The 17601-nt window shown below is 45.1% G+C and overlaps 1 long non-coding RNA gene and 1 pseudogene across 1 annotated transcript in view; both read right to left on the minus strand.

Moving 5' to 3' along the window:
- LOC129824431 (uncharacterized) overlaps positions 1-12972 on the minus strand; it is a 36854-nt gene extending 23882 nt beyond the window's left edge. The window contains exon 1 of the long non-coding RNA XR_008754752.1: positions 12866-12972. This is a non-coding gene — a long non-coding RNA (uncharacterized LOC129824431). The remainder of the gene's footprint in view (positions 1-12865) is intronic.
- The window catches only part of LOC129824430 (EEF1A lysine methyltransferase 4-like), a 92953-nt pseudogene that overhangs the window by 71538 nt on the left and 3814 nt on the right, over positions 1-17601 (minus strand).

The raw sequence follows: 17601 nt of genomic DNA on the forward strand, positions 1-17601 counted from the left end.
ATGCAACACAACCACACAAAACACCAGTAGATGACAGGTGGGAATAGTGGTGTGTGAATTGTACTGTCCTGTCCTGCCCGGATTACAGATGACAGCATGAGGCTTTAAATGCGTGGACAAAAAGCAATTCGGAAAGAGTACTCAAGGTAGAAAACAGGGAAAGCACACACAGGTCATGTCATCATCACCAATCAACTGCATTACACTTAAAAGAGGCTTCAAGTACCACCACCAATTTCTAGATGCTAGCTGTGCTACCAGCTTATACTAACGGGAATTAGCATGTAGCTGACATTTTTATAACCCTGAAAATAACTATTTCCAAATATTATGCTGCGAAAACATTTTCCATGCTCAATGCGCATAAGGTAGAAAACACAAGCAAAAATTTGCAACAATACATCAAACCATTACCAACTAATACAAAATATAGACTTAAAGAAGATTAAGCAATCCAACATTTATTTATTTATTTATTTACCAGGTAAGTTGACTGAGAACACGTTCTCATTTGCAGCAACGACCTGGAGAATAGTTACAGGGGAGAGGAGGGAGATGAATGAGCCAATTGTAAACTGGGGATTATTAGGTGACCATGATGGTTTGAGGGCCAGATTGGGAATTTAGCCAGGACACCGGGGTTAACACCCCTACTCTTACAATAAGTGCCATGGGATCTTTAATGACCTCAGAGAGTCAGGACACCCGTTTAACGTCCCATTCCGAAAGACGGCACCCTACACAGGGCAGTGTCCCCAATCACTGCCCTGGGGCATTGGGATATTTTTTAGACCAGAGGAAAGAGTGCCTCCTACTGGCCCTCCAACACCACTTCCAGCAGCATCTGGTCTCCCATCCAGGGACTGACCAGGACCAACCCTGCTTAGCTTCAGAAGCAAGCCAGTAGTGGTATGCAGGGTGGTATGCTGCTGTCATTAAAAGCTAGCTTGAAAAAGGTAGGTCTTTAGTTGTGTTTTTTTTATTTATTATTTATTTTTTTATTTTTTTATCCCCTTTTCTCCCCAATTTTTCGTGGTATCCAATCGCTAGTAATTACTATCTTGTCTCATCGCTACAACTCCCGTACGGGCTCGGGAGAGACGAAGGTCGAAAGTCATGCGTCCTCCGAAGCACAACCCAACCAAGCCGCACTGCTTCTTTAACACAGCGCGCCTCCAACCCGGAAGCCAGCCGCACCAATGTGTCGGAGGAAACACCGTGCACCTGGCCCCCTTGGTTAGCACGCACTGCGCCCAGCCCGCCACAGGAGTCGCTGGAGCGCGATGAGACAAGGAAATCCCTACCGGCCAAACCCTCCCTAACCCGGACGACGCTAGCCCAATTGGGCGTCGCCCCACGGACCTCCCGGTCGCGGCCGGCTGCGACAGAGCCTGGGGGCGAACCCAGAGACTCTGGTGGCGCAGTTAGCACTGCGATGCAGTGCTCTAGACCACTGCGTCACCCGGGAGGCCTTTAGTTGTGTTTTAAACAAGGAAACTGGTGTGACCAACAAGGCTGGTGTGACCAGGCTGTTTGAGCCTGATGATCGTAGTGTGCATGCTGGGGAATAGTTCTCTAGAAGTTGGCATATGTATTGACGTGCATCACCCTTGAGGGCCTTAAAGGTGAACAGCAGAATCTTCAATGTTATCCTGTATTGAACAGCAAGCCAATGGCGGTTGAATGAAACAGGGGTGATGTGAGTGTTTGTGTAGTTTGTGGCAGCATCCAGGCAGCTGCGTTCTGGTTCATCTGGCTGGAGTTGAGACAGTAGCCTTACTGGGATACACACACACACACACACACACACACAAGTTGGCAATGGTTGGCAGTGGCAATGATGCAGTAATTATAATACGTCACTGCAGGAAAGATGAGCAGAGAGGGAACAACACTGACATGTGCAGGCAAACACACATTTTAACTACATTATTTAAATCCACCACAAAAAAATGATCCAAACGTTTCAAAGGTCCCGGTATGCATGGCACTCAAGGTTACAGAAAGCACCTCCTTCTCTAAACAGCTTGGCTGCCCACGACAGCTGAAACAGCAGTACCTAGACAATTGTTTTGCCCTAGCTTTAGTCAGGCCGGCAATCTGGAGGCCACGCACTGCAAGCCCGTGTACGTGACCGAGACTGCCAAATATCAGCATCACCAGCTTGCACCTACATCCGAGGCTGTCCAAGCATACCACGAGGGGCTGGTACTTAAACAGCTTCTTGGCAAAGTTCTGCTGCATGTCGCCGTCAAATGAGCAGCCCACTTCTAAAAGGAGCACCTCCCCCTGGTCTCCCCCCACAACAACAATACTTGGCGTAGTTGGCACACAGGAAACACATCAACATCAAACCAGCTTCCCCTTACACAACAATGTTTATGACTGTGTGCTGTTGGTGAGACCACGCTGGCTATCAGGTCAACAAGGCGGTCATGTCTAGCAATGTACAAATCATTATATGAACACACACACACACACCATCATGAACCTGGAATACAGGGGAAACCTTTCAAGATCTCTGACATGACTACATAATGATGTGATAAACAGAATACAACGAGGACATGAACAGTAGAGCGCACAGTTCAAACACACACACTCACTAGTTCTCTCTCACACACACACAAAATTACATAATACCACAGTAGCGTACTGTCCTAACTAGCTACATTAGTCTACAATGTTATTGGATACGAGGTTGTTAGAGGTGAGAGGTGAACTACAGCGTCTGTTGTAAAAGCATTGTGATGACGCATCATTGATGCAACACAACACAACTAGACAAAACACAGTAGATGACAGGTGGGAATAGTGGTGTACGAATTGTACTGTCCTGTCATGCCCGGATTACAGATAACGATATGAAGATTTAAATGTCTGGACAGAGAGCATTCCTTAAAGTGCACTCAAGGTAGGTGTGAAGGAAAAATGACGTACTTATCTGATGTATTTGATATTAATGCTTAACAATTCATATGTAACTAATAGTAAGGTGTTTCTATCCTACTAGTGTCTGTGTTTTCATGGTCTCCACTCTAATTCCCTGCAGCTATTCTGGGCGTATGGTCACCAGAGATGGCTTGAGCTGACAAAATGTGGAAAGATTCCGAATCTTTAGTGTTATTAATGTAATTTTAGTTGTTAGGCTATATGTTTTGATGTTTAATACATTGTAAGGCAGCCTGATGAGACTCTAATGAAGATATGAAAAAAGTCGCTTGAAAGGCATGAGCTCTGCTTTGTTTTTTTTGCGCAGGCTGCGCACACTTCAATAGTCTCTCATGAACAATTTGATATGCACTTGATAATTCCTCGAATTCCACAGCGGCAAAATCCATGCCTTTTGAGGCCCGGAGTGCTGTGTTGTGCCCTTCTTCCTGAGTGCTGCGCAATCTGAAGCGCCTCTCACTCACATGGGCTACAAGTGAAGACAGACACATCGGGACACAACTTATCCAATTCCGAGGTGTGTATTGAAGATATTGGAAGAACATTTACTTTTCATCAGCCAACAAGATGAGTAGGCTTAACGAACAGCAAAAGCACTAGTCTATGTCAATCTACTATCACCATAGTACAAAAGTCAACCTATTCTGTTCTGTGCAACAAATAGATATTCCCAACATAGTCTGGGACAATTGTGGGGTGCAATAGATCTCAATTAATACAACCACTAGCATCAAAAAAACTTTTGTTATGGAATGTGACTGACGCAACAGTGTGGAAAGCATTTAGAGACATACAGAGAAAGACTCACAGCTGTAATCTCTGCGTCTACAAAGTATTGCCTCAGGGGTGTGAATACTTATGTAAATTAGATATTTCTGTATTTCATTTTCCATAAATTGTGACTCGTTTCAGGAAACTAGGCATATGTAGTGCATCACTACTTCACAGGAGAGTCATTTGAACGTAAACATTTATTATGTTATCAAAATTCGTTTTTTGGCAGAAACGCCTTTTGGAACATGTTCAAATTTATGTGCCTTAATAACAAACATTATGTCATCTGTAAATACAATTAAAATTGTTAAATTACAAGCCTAGTTGTTTTAGGCATGGAAAAGGAAGGGACGATGATTGGCTGAGATAATGGATGGGCTGGTCATGCCGAGAGTTCGGATTGGTCTACCAAGCATCACACTATTGTCTACAACATATGCTGCTCAGTATGTGTAGGTAATCCTTTTTTGAAAGATATCACGAAGAACTGCAAAAGTGTTGATAATGCTCCCCACTTTCTGGAGGACCAAGTTTTAAAATCAGTGGAATGCCCAGTAGAAGCAGAGTATGATAGCTAAAGAGATGGAGAAAATTATAGCGTTTGATAGCAAACATGTGGTGTCGAAAGTAAAAACACCTCTGATTACATCTTCAGACTAAGAGCAACCATGGCATCCGTGACAGAGAGGGAGAAGTATTCATCCCTGTATACGGGCAAGACAGTCTAGCTTGCTACATTTTCAGATATTCTACGTTTCTAATTTTGTCAGAAAGTTGTTTTCATTGCAAGTTAAAGCATACTGTTAGCTAGCTAGCTAATGTTAGCCCGCTGGCTTGCTAGCTAACATTACATGTATGATCTGTGTAGGGATATTATTTGAATCTCAGAGACATTTGCAATACTAGTTATAGCCTACTGTTAGCTAGCTAGCTAACATTGAACCTAAGTTAGTTGGTTAGCTTTAGCTACCTGCAGATTCATGCAGGGTAGTAATATTATGAGTTGGGATTATGGTTCATTGTTTAGCTAGCTAGCTACATGCAAGTAACCATTTCACTGTACCGTTTACAGCTTCTTTATCCTGTGCATGTGACAAATAAACATATATTTTTTTGTTATATAGTGTGTGTTTACCAGAGACGGTAATGTGAAGAACAGCATGACCTGCACCAAAGGCAAATTAGGATATAATGGTTGGCCAATGAGACACTGTCCAAGTTCTAAAAATGTCTGGTAGAATGCCCTGCTTTTATTTTGTCACAATCACAACCGTAAGCTATTTTCTGTAATTATCTTGCCATTGACTTGAAAATAATGATCTTGTTGTGAGTTTATTTTCATGTAATAATGAATACAAATTAGCTAAAGTTAAGACGTTGTCAGCTATATGATATGGTCAATATTTGAACTGGCTAGCCAGCTAACTTAACGTTAGCTAGCTAGCTAACAAGCTAGAAACAAACCAAAACATTGTTCAGAAAGTTGCTTTTAGTTGCCTGGTTTGCTAGAGTGACATTTACTAAATCTATTTTTAAACGGATGAGTTTACTGGTGTTAAAATATACCAGTTATGCTATTTTGGACCACCAGGCTGCTGAAGTCATGCAGCCTGTAGTTTTTGTGTTTATACTTTTTCATAACGACAACGACAAGTTTCATGTCGGACGACAATATAATAATCAAGTACCTGCCTGACTCTGACCTGATTACAAACCTCTGCCTGCCGTGACCCCAAGCCTGCCTGTCATCCTGTATCCGCCTGACTATGACCTGTTCACAAACCTGTCCTCGCCCTGCCTGTCCTCGCCCTGCCCTTTGCCTGCCCCTGCCCTTTGCCTGCCCCGTGTTTATAATAAATTATCTGAGAACTAGAAGGGGGTGGAGACAAGCACAAAGACAGGTGAAACAGATGAAGGTGTGACACTTATTTTTAATAAATTAGCAAAAATGTCTAAAAACCTGTTTTTGCTTTGTCATTATGGGTTATTGTGTGTAGATTGACAGAAAAAAGGGGAAAAAACTACTTAAATATTTTTTGAATAAGGCTGTAACCTAACAAGATGTGGAAAAAGTCTAGGCGTCTGAATATTTTCCGAAAGGCACTGTATTTAATCCATTTTAACACAACAAAAATGTGGAACAAATCAAGTTGTAACGGGCTTCCTCCTTCTCCTCATCCGAAGAGGAGTAGCAAGGATTTGACCAACGTGCAGCGGGTTGTGAATACATAATGATTTATTAGACAAACGACGAAACACGAAAACAAACACTTGGAAAGATTTACAAAATAACAAAACAACGTAGACTGACCTGAACGTAAGAACTTACATGTAACACGAAGAACGCACGAACAGGGAAAAACAGACTACACAAAAACCAAACGAACAAACATACCGAAACAGTCCCGTGTGGCGCAACATACACAGACACGGAAGACAACCACCCACAACAAACAATGTGAAACAACCTACCTTAATATGACTCAATTAGAGGAAACGCCAAACACCTGCCGCTAATTGAGAGCCATACCAGGCAACCCATTAACCCAACATAGAAAACACATAACATACACATAACAGACTACCCACCCAAATTCACGCCCTGACCAATTAAACACATACCAAAACAACAGAAAACAGGTCAGGAACGTGACAGAACCCCCCCCCTCAAGGTGCGAACTCCGGGCGCACCCCTAAAACTCAAGGGGAGGGTCTGGGTGGGCATCTGTCCGCGGTGGCGGCTCCGGCGGTGGGCGAGGACACCACTCCACCACTGTCTTTGTCCCCCTCCTTAGCGTCCTTTGAGTGGCGACCCTCGCCCCCGACCATGGTCCAGGAACCCTCACTAAGGCCCCTCCACAATAGAGAAGACAACTCGGGACAGAGAGGTAGCTAAGGACAAAGAGGTAGCTCAGGACAGAGGGACAACTCTGGACTAGTGGCAGCTCCGGACTGAGTGGCAGCTCCGGACTGAGTGGCAGCTCCGGACTGAGTGGCAGCTCCGGACTGAGTGGCAGCTCATGACTGAGTGGCAGCTCATGACTGTAGGGCAGCTCATGACTGTAGGGCAGCTCATGACTGTAGGGCAGCTCATGACTGTAGGGCAGCTCATGACTGTAGGGCAGCTCATGACTGTAGGGCAGCTCATGACTGGAGGGCAGCTCATGACTGGAGGGCAGCTCATGACTGGCTGGCGGTTCTGGCAGCTCCTGACTGGCTGGCGGCTCTGGCAGCTCCAGACTCGCTGGCGGCTCTGGCTGCTCCAGACTGGCTGGCGGCTCTGGCAGCTCCAGACTGGCTGGCGGCTCTGGCAGCTCCTGACTGGCTGGCGGCTCTGGCAGCTCCTGACTGGCTGGCGGCTCTGGCAGCTCCTGACTGGCTGGCGGCTCTGGCAGCTCCTGACTGGCTGGCGGCTCTGGCAGCTCCTGACTGGCTGGCGGCTCTGGCAGCTCCTGACTGGCTGGCGGCTCTGGCAGCTCCTGACTGGCTGGCGGCTCTGGCAGCTCCTGACTGACGGACGGCTCTAGCGGCTCCTGACTGAAGGACGGCTCTAACGGCTCGGGACAGACGGGCGGCTCTATTGGCTCGTGGCAGACGGATGGCTCAGAAGGCGCTGGGCAGACGGATGGCTCAGACGGCGCTGGGCAGACGGATGGCTCAGACGGCGCTGGGCAGACGGATGGCTCAGACGGCGCTGGGCAGACGGATGGCTCAGACGGCGCTGGGCAGACGGATGGCTCAGACGGCGCTGGGCAGACGGATGGCTCAGACGGCGCTGGGCAGACGGATGGCTCAGACGGCGCTGGGCAGACGAATGGCTCAGACGGCGCTGGGCAGACGGATGGCTCAGACGGCGCTGGGCAGACAGATGGCTCAGACGGCGCTGGGCAGACAGATGGCTCAGATGGTGCTGGGCAGACGAGCAGTGCAGGCGGCGTTGGGCAGACAGCCGACTCTGACCTGCTGAGGCGCACAGTAGGCCTGGTGCGTGGTGCCGGAACTGGTGGTACCGGACTGGAGACACGCACCTCAAAGCTAGTACGGGGAGCAGGAACAGGGCACACTGCACTCTCGATGCGCACTATAGGCCTGGTGCGTGGTACCGGAACTGGAGGTACCGGGCTGAGGGAACGCACATTAGGGCGAGTGCGGGGAGAAGGAACAGTGTGTACAGGGCTCTGGAGACGCACAGGAGGCTTGATGCGTGGTGCCGAAACTGGAGGCACTGAGCTTGAGACACGCACCACAGGGAGAGTGCGTGGAGGAGGAACAGGGCTCTGGAGACGCACTGGAAGCCTGGTGCGTGGTGTAGGCACTGGTGGTACTGAGCTGGGGCGGGAAGGTGGCGCCGGATATACCGGACCATGCAGGCGTAATGGCTCCCTTGAGCATTGAGCCTGCCCAACCTTACCTGGTTGAATGCTCCCCGTCGCCCGACCAGTGCGGGGAGGTGGAATAACCCGCACCGGGCTATGTAGGCGAACCGGGGACACCATGCATAAGGCTGGTGCCATGTAAGCCGGCCCGAGGAGACGTACTGGTGGCCAGATATGTAGGGCCGGCTTCATGACATTTGGCTCAATGCCCAATCTAGCCCTACCAGTGCGGGGAGGTGGAATAAGCTATGAACACGTACAGGAGACACCGTGCGCTCTACTGCGTAACACGGTGTCTGCCGTACTCCCGCTCTCCACGGTTAGCCTGGGAAGTGGGCACAGGTCTCCTACCTGCCCTCGGCCCACTACCTCTTAGCCCCCCCCCCCAATAAATGTTTGGGTAGTACTCACGGGCTTTTCGGGCTTCCGTGCTAGACACGTCCCCTCATAACGCCGGTTCCTCTCTCCGGTTTCCTCCACTCTCTGAGCTGCCTCCAGTTGTTCCCATGGGAGGCGATCCTTTCCAGCCAGGATCTCCTCCCATGTGTAGCAACCCTTACCTTCCAAAACATCCTCCTATGTCCATTCCTCCTTCTTGCGCTGTCGTTGCTGTCCGTTAACCCGCTGCTTGATCTGGGTGTGGTGGGTGGTTCTGTAACTGGCTTCCTCCTTCTCCTCATCCGAAGAGGAGTAGCAAGGATTTGACCAACGTGCAGCGGGTTGTGAATACATAATGATTTATTAGACAAACGACGAAACACGAAAACAAACACTTGGAAAGATTTACAAAATAACAAAACAAAGTAGACTGACCTGAACGTAAGAACTTACATGTAACACGAAGAACGCATGAACAGGGAAAAACAGACTACACAAAAACCGAACGAACAAACATACCTAAACAGTCCAGTGTGGCGCAACATACACAGACACGGAAGACAACCACCCACAACAAACAATGTGAAACAACCTACCTTAATGACTCTCAATTAGAGGAAACGCCAAACACCTGCCTCTAATTGAGAGCCATACCAGGCAACCCATTAACCCAACATAGAAAACACATAACATAGACTACCCACCCAAATTCACGCCCTGACCAATTAAACACATACCAAAACAACAGAAAACAGGTCAGGAACGTGACACAAGTGGTATGAATCCTTCCAAATACATTGTATCTACAGTATCTGTCTATTTGCTGTTTTGGGTAAGTTCCTCAAAAACATGTGAAATGGCAAAACAAAAGGAGTCACTTCTATAACATGCCATTTAATGTACATCCAAAATGTAGAACTGGTTGTAAAGAAATACATATTCTCCTTTAAGTATGATATTCCACATATGGTGGTACACATCGCCAAAATAAATGTGTATATTGACTTGATCGGATTTAAATGGATTTAACACGGTTGTCATGGTTACATTGCACAACGTCACATGTTTGTCTGGACAAGAAGTGACATCACCAGGTGCCATGGTTATTATTGCTAAGAGATGTTTACAAGTAAATTGTATTTACCTCTCTGGGTTGACATGGTCACATGATGTGTGGTTATTGGCATAACACTGACATCACACTAGCTAGACATGGAAGGCTGACATGACCCCAAACTAAGAGATTAATTTGGAGTCCATATTAGAAGAGATCATGGCAAGGATCTAATTGACCAAATAACATATCAGATGGATTGTGGAAGTGGCTCAGGTAAATGTAAGTTTGAGATTGGATTCAAATCGGCAATATAAAGCATAATTTCCTACAGTAGAGTGGGAAATGACAACTAGAGGTTGCACATAATTACTCCCCGTACCATCCTCCATTGCAGTAGTACAGATGTTCATCATTATATTTGTAGCCCATACAGATGTTTAGAAAGACTATGACAAATAGCATGTAATAGTGTGAAGTCAATCTGCTCTGTTCACTCTATTCTGTGAATGAACAATATACTACCTGGTAGCAGTGACTGTTTAGATTGAGTTATCGCCTACCTCTTGCCCTTCAATTACCATAGTATTATCAACATAGTATTAGTGTGGGTGGCTTGTCATATTTGCCTGCTCTGCTCCAGTCCTCTCAGAGCCAAGGGCTTTCAGAGTCACTGCCACTTACACAGAGGAGAGTCCTTCACTGGAACTCCATGCAAGCGCGCGCACACACACACACACACACACACACACACACACACACACACACACACACACACACACACACACACACACACACAGTCTTGTTTAACTAACCTTGTGGGGACACACAACTTATAACCATTCAAAATCCTATTTTTCCTAACCCCTAAACCGAACACTAACCCTAACCCCAAAACCTAACCCTAGAACTAACCATAACTCCTAACCCTAAAGCTGATTCTAACCTATTCCCACAATTCTGGTCCCCACAAGTATACATCCACAAATACAGAAACATAGACACTCCCCCTCTTTCTGCACTCTGTTTATCAGTGCCAAGCCCATCGATCATCCGAACCCGTTGTTAGGGCTTCATGATATAGGCAAAAATATATATATAAAATAAATGAATAATAATATTGCCATTATGAATTTACTTGCGATTATAGATCATAATACTTGTGTAAACTGTTGGAATCATAGAAATATAATCACCATTCTAATTTTATATTTGGAATACACTGGGTACTTGGAATGCAGTTTTGTTTAGCATGACAACGAATGTAAAAGTAAGATAGAAGATGGTTGTGACGGAGTAGGAACCAAAGTGTTGGTCAGTGTTTCCCATGGGACCATAATTAGATTTAAGTTGATAGGTACATTGAGTCAACGGTTTTAGAATACTCTTCGCCTTTTCCTCTCTGATTAAGAACAAATTGTTGCGAAACAATCCTGATATGATGCCTTTATTAGAGCAAAAGTTTAGTAGTAAGATCTGCTTTCTTTCAGTCAATTTAGTTAGCCAGCTAGCTAGATAGAAATTAGCATTAGGGGCTAACACACATTTTTTAAGGCACATTTGCAGCATGCTAAGATCAACTAACTAGCATTTTGCAGAGAGTAAGTTACACAAACGAATAGTATAATACAGAAAACATGTGGATTTATATTAAGAAGCAAATTAGAAAGCTGTGTCGTTCTTGTTTGGAAAAGTCTGTTGACTGTATGCGGTTGTTTGGTCAATCGCTCATTGCATACAGAGTGAATCAGAGATATAAGAGGAAGTGATTCATCCCACTCACTCATTTCTTCTGTTTCAATGGAAGTCAATGAACTAAGTAGACCAGACCCAGCTGCTATCGCATTGGTGTCTATGGGAGAGAAATCAACTTAAGTAGACAGGAACTGGCCATTTTGTTCAATGGTAAACAGTCTGAGTGAACTGTTTTCATTTATCCACCATCTTTGAGTGAATCTAGAGCAGGAGGAACTGCATGCCTGAGTGACAGGGAGCGGGGCTTGGTGTGTTTGGGATTGGGAAGCGGCTAAAAGAGGAGAGGCAGAAAGAGATCTCTGTCAACTCGAGCAATAAATCCAAATAGTACAAAAAATGCATGTTAAAGACGGCTAAGTGGCGTTTCAAAACATTGCAGCCTCTTGAGATATGAATATTGCGAATGTAAATACTGAAACTTTGATAAAAAATTATATTAATTGTGCATCCCTAGCTCACATCAAGGGTGCATCAGAGGGTACCCTATTCAACTCCTGGTACTTTGTGGTTGACCTGAACCTCAGCGAATCAAGACCCATATGTGACACTTCCACCGTACAGCAGGACCTCAACAAACTAGCCGACTGGTCAGAATAAAACAGGATGAAGCTCAACCCACCAATGAGCAAAGCCATGTAAAAACCTCCTATGACTCTGCACGTAATGACCTGGGTCGTAGTCCTTTGAGTCCAGTCGCACCCACCTCTGCAGATCCTTTGCCCCCAGAAGCTTGCAAATTCACAGGACTACAACAAATGTGTGTCTCAGACAAGAGGCCATGTCAGGGGCAGATCTACCCGATCCAGTCACAAACGGAACCTTCTCCCTACTCGGAAAGGGTGCCTCCAACGAGAGGCCCTGTCAGTGGCAGATCTAGCTGATCTAGTCACAAACTGAACCTTCACCCACTCGGACTGACAGATACAGCCCTATGCCTTACTGTGTGAGACTGCTTAATGCTGCTTCACTGTAATATTGTATATTACATCTCATATACAATGAGTACACAAAACATTAAGGACACCTTCCTAATATGGAGTTGCGCACCCCCCCCCCCCCCCTCCCCCCATTCCGCCCTCAGAATAGCCTCAATTAATCGGGGCATGGACTCTACAAGGTGTCGAAGCAGTCCAGAGGGATGTTGGTCCGTGTTGACTCTATTGCTTCCCTTGAAAGTAAAAGAGAGCCGCACACTCTAAGGAGCTCAGATGCAAAAATGTCATATCCAACGTTTCGACAGCCAAGCTGTCTTCATCAGACTCTACTGCTTCCCACAGCTGTGTCAAGTGGCTCCATGTCCTTTGGTTGGTGGGCCATTCTTGATACACACAGGAAACTGTTGCAACATTGCAGTTCTTGACTCACACCTGGTGTCAAGAACTGCAATGTTGCAACAGTTTCTCTTGGCACCTACTACCATAACCCGTTCAAAGGCACTTAAATATTTTGTCTTTTCCATTCACCCTCTGACCAGCACACAATACACAATCTGTCATTTTTAACTTACTTACTTAGCCTATGTATGCTGCAATTCAGCTTTTATTTGCAAATGTGGACAATTCAAAATTAAATATACCTCCATAATCCCGCTCTCCTCTTCCTCTCCTCCTCCTCTTCCCCCTTCGCCTCCTCTGTAGTTATCATTCCTCCCCTCCACCCTTCACTCGCTCCCTCTCTCTCTGATTTCCATTCACCCTCCACTCCCCCCCCCCTCGCTTTTTCAGATGTTCATTCACATTCTGCGGCCCTGAGCTCATTCATAAGCAGCACCAGTCCTTACAGCGGCAAAGGAACGGGGGAGGGAGGCAGGCAGGGAGGGTAACCCCACTGACTGACTGCTGCATCCTTAAGGCTTCCTGTAACAAACCAATCAAAAGGCAGCATTGAGGGGGGCGAGTTTCCATGAAAGTGCTGGTGTTTGGATGCCCATCCACACCACCTCTCCTCAACCTCATTCCTTTTCATTCATTCCTTAATTTATCCATCCATTCATTTATTCATAATTTCCTTCCTTCAGATGATGCACCTTGTTCTTATTCCCTCCTTTGCAGGTGTTTCTGGTGCTAGAGCAGCAGCATTACATAACATTACCCGCACACGATACATAACTGGATGCTGTTTTTTTGCTGGTGTGTGTGTCTCCTGTTCAGAGCAAAGGACACTGCAGATAAAACAACCTCCAGCCTCCCATATTACTGCACGTGCACACTAAAGACACTGTCTATAGCTGGACTACTGCACTGCTGTTCAGTAGTGTGGTCAGGTGCCACAAAGAGGGACTTAGGAATATTACGATTGGCTCAGAACAGGGCAGCACAGTTGGCCCTTAAATGTATGCGAAGAGATAACATTAATAATATGCACGTCAATCTGTCATGGCTCAAAGTGGAGGAGAGAATGACTTCATCACTACTTGTTTTTGCAAGAAGTGTTTGACAAGCTGAATGCACCAAGCTTTCTGTTTAAACTACTAGCACAATGCTCAGACACCCATGCATACCCCACAAGACATGCCATCAGAGGTCTCTTCACAATCCCCAAGGCGCACAGTAGTACATAGAGCCATGAATACATGGAACATAAAAAACAGATACAAATACACCTCATGGAACAGCGGGTACTGTGAAGAGACACACACAGGTACAGACACACGCACACGAACACACACGCTAGCACACACACTCTACACACACATACATTGTAATATTGTTATATGGTGGTGTTATACATTTTGTTTTGTAGATATGTAGTGGTGTAATAATGTTATATGATGAACTGTTTTATCTTTTGTTTTATGTGCCTTTTATGTGCCTTAATGTGTTTAGACCCCAGGAACAGTGGAAGCAGCTAATGGGGATCCCTAATAAATACCAATACAAAATACAAATATAGCATGTACTGCAGGGTTCCTCAATTGGAGGCCCGCATGCCAAATTCGGCCTGCGGGTGATTTATTTGGCCCCTCAAGTTTTCAAATCACTTTGAGCTCATAATTTTTTAGATATATAATTTTCATTGTTGGACATAAAAGACTTAAAATCACAAAAACAATTCCTCAAAGTGATTTTAATTTTGGAAATCTGTTCCTAGGTATTTCCTTGCATAAATAGATATGTGATCGTATTCCAATGTAATCAAGGTTATGAATTATTCTGTTTTTGTCAAATACCATATCTGTTTGGGATTCTTGCGGTAAATTTGCCATGTACAAATTATTTATAACTATATTCCGGTCCCCCGACCATCCGCTCAAGGAAAAATGGGCCTATGGCTGAATGTAATTGGAGACCCCTGATATACAGTATACAGTATATACCACATATCAGAATAGCTCTCTTGTCTTAGCTCATCCCTAACCTACAAACTACAGACAGGCCTAGACCATCTATCGGACTCATTATAGACTATGTCAATCCTTAGTGGTCAATGGTATGTAAATGTAATGTCATTTTTTTTATATGGTCATTAATTAAATTTATTGTCATTGTCATGCCTGCTTTCTGAGGTGTGGTCATGAAACTAAAGCAGTGATAGTTCCTGATCCTCCATCTTGGATCAGTTTGAACTTTTGGATCAATCAATCAGATTTTATTAATCAAGTGCTTCGTAAAACAACAGGTGTGGACTGTTAGTGAAATGTGTACTTAATGGATCATAATGAACAAGATCACATGGACAGGGGGACCTGATCCTAGATTAACACTCCTACTCTGAGAAGCTTTGTGGATACGGGCTCAGATCGTAGGTGATCTACTGGAGCACCATCTATCCTACCCAGGAGAAAAGGACTGAACGTGTCAAAATGGCTGCCATCGCTACTATCCCTCCTCATTTTATTATTCTCCTGAAAGGTTCCCATCCTCCCTCAGTTTTATCAGTCTGAACTCTGCTCCCTGTTTCCACAAGGGAGAGTGGGAGAGAGGGAAGAAAGCTAGAGAGGGGGAGGAGGGGGGGCAGCTAGAGCAACAAGACACGCAGGGGTCTGAATGACTGGGGGTTAACACACACAAACACACACTGGCCCGAAGCTCTTAACCGCTAGGCTACCTGCCGCTAGGCTACACACACCTGCGTCCTTTTAATCAATGCTGTACATTGATAAATTAAGAGATGGTGAAGAAAAGAGGACATGGATGAGAAATAGAGAGAGGGAGGAGGAACGGAGGGAAAACGAAGAAATAACCCAAAAAAGTGTGTGGGTGTGGACAAGTGGAGGCTGGAGAGGGAAAAAGCAGGAAAATGGAAAAGGAAGAGGAGGAGGGGGAGGAGGAGGTGGGAAGTAGAAGGGAGAGAGAGTGAGGGTGAGGAGGAGGACACAAGGGGGACATGCATGTGTTAGGAAAGGGAGGAGGAATGAGGACTAGGAGGAAGAAGAGCGAAGCTTTCTAGTTTACGTGGGGTGGGTGACAGTGGCTCTGATACCAGCTCGGCAGCTCTTGACAGTTGTTCAGACATGACTTCTGACTTCTCCATCCCTCTCTCTCTTCTTACCCCCTAACATGTACTCTCCCCCTATAACCCACTACCTTTCCATCCTGTCAGTATTTAGCAGAGTGTGTGAGTGTGTGAGTGGGTGAATTGAACTTCTGCACGAGTCGTTCCATGTCATTTCAACCCACTATCTCAGATTGTTCTGAAATTGTTTCTGTAGTTAGAAACAGATAACAATAGCATTCCTGCAGCATTATTTTGTTGACATGTATGTTGATCTCTGACAAATGAAGCTAAATGACTGCACCCAAATTGGCCCTTTTAATTTTTAGGATTCACATAATATTCTTTAAATATATTAACCAGCATCGATATACAGTATGAGTTCTCCATGTCTGAAATGTAGTATGGGGTTGCAGCTTGGAGTACGGATTTTTTTACATTTCACAAAACAATTTTACCTTTATTTAACTAGGCAAGTCAGTTAAGAACAAATTCTTATTTTCAATGACAGCCTAGGAACAGTGGGTTAACTGCCTGTTCAGGGGCAGAACAACAGATTTGTACCTTGTCAGCTCGGGGATTTGAACTTGCAAACTTTCGGTTACTAGTCCAACACTCTTACCACTAGGCTACCCTGCCGCCCCAATTGTGAACCATTCTATATTTTGGGGTTGTTTTGATCTCACATGGGAGCTTTAAAGAATTGAATAACTGTCAAACTATAGTTTATCATTCATACATTTAAAAAGAAAATCTGTTTCTCTTCATGAAATCATCTTTCAGTGATATAACTCGTTTGCTTCTTGACAGACAACAGTGCAGTTCATTTTAGTGAGCAAGTCAAACAGGCCTAAATCAACACCAGTCTGTGGAAACTGCTGCTCTAGAATCTAGATGGAGTCATAAACACTTCCACTACCTCTCTATATAGGCTAACGACCATCTAGCGACGGAGGTCTTTGATATCCAATACTGATGGACGTTGTGGAGAATCAATGGCGGTGAGTGGGGTGACTGGCGTGAGAACAGTGGTGTAATGTGAGTGGCTAGATGACTGATCAGCGGGTTGGACTACAGAGCCATAAACAGTTACACAACGAACCATAGAAACCCTGAGTCACTAACTGCTAATGCGAATGGTGCAACAGTCAATAATTGCTGTGTACATCACCACTGGGAAGAATCTCCCCTGGGAGTATGGGGTCATTATTGAGTTCGTTACTGTTACTAGGAGGGGGTGGGAGAGATGAAGAGAGAGAGAGGTATTGGAGTGGGACTATTAATCCATTAATTAGTTAGTTAGTTAAGTTAGACACACATACAGTACGTACACCATACAGTACAAGTCAAAAGTTTGGACATACCGACTCATTCCAGGGTTTTTCTTTATTTTTACTATTTTCTACATTGTAGAATAATAGTGAAGACATCAAAACAATGAAAAAGCGTGTGCGAGCAAGGAGGCCTACAAACCTGACTCAGTTACACCAGCTCTGTCAGGAGGAATGGGCCAAAATGTACCCAACTTATTGTGGGAAGCTTGTGGAAGGCTACCCAACATGTTTGACCCAAGATAAACAATGTAAAGGCAATGCTACCAAATACTAATTGAGTGTATGTAAACTTTTGTCCCACTGGGAATGTGACAAAATAAATAAAAGCTATAAAAGCATTCTCTCAAATATTATGCTGACATTTCACATTCTTAAAATAAAGTGGGGATCCTAACTAACCTAAAACAGGGATATTTTGCCAGTACAACAACTTCTCCCTCAGACAAAGGAGATGATTGTGGACTAATGGAAAAAGAGGACCGATCACGCCCCCATTCTCATCGGGGCTGCAGTGGAGCGGGGCTGCAGTGGAGCAGGTTGAGCT

This window comes from Salvelinus fontinalis, chromosome 26 (assembly GCF_029448725.1).
Source record: "Salvelinus fontinalis isolate EN_2023a chromosome 26, ASM2944872v1, whole genome shotgun sequence".
Lineage (NCBI taxonomy): Eukaryota > Metazoa > Chordata > Actinopteri > Salmoniformes > Salmonidae > Salvelinus > Salvelinus fontinalis.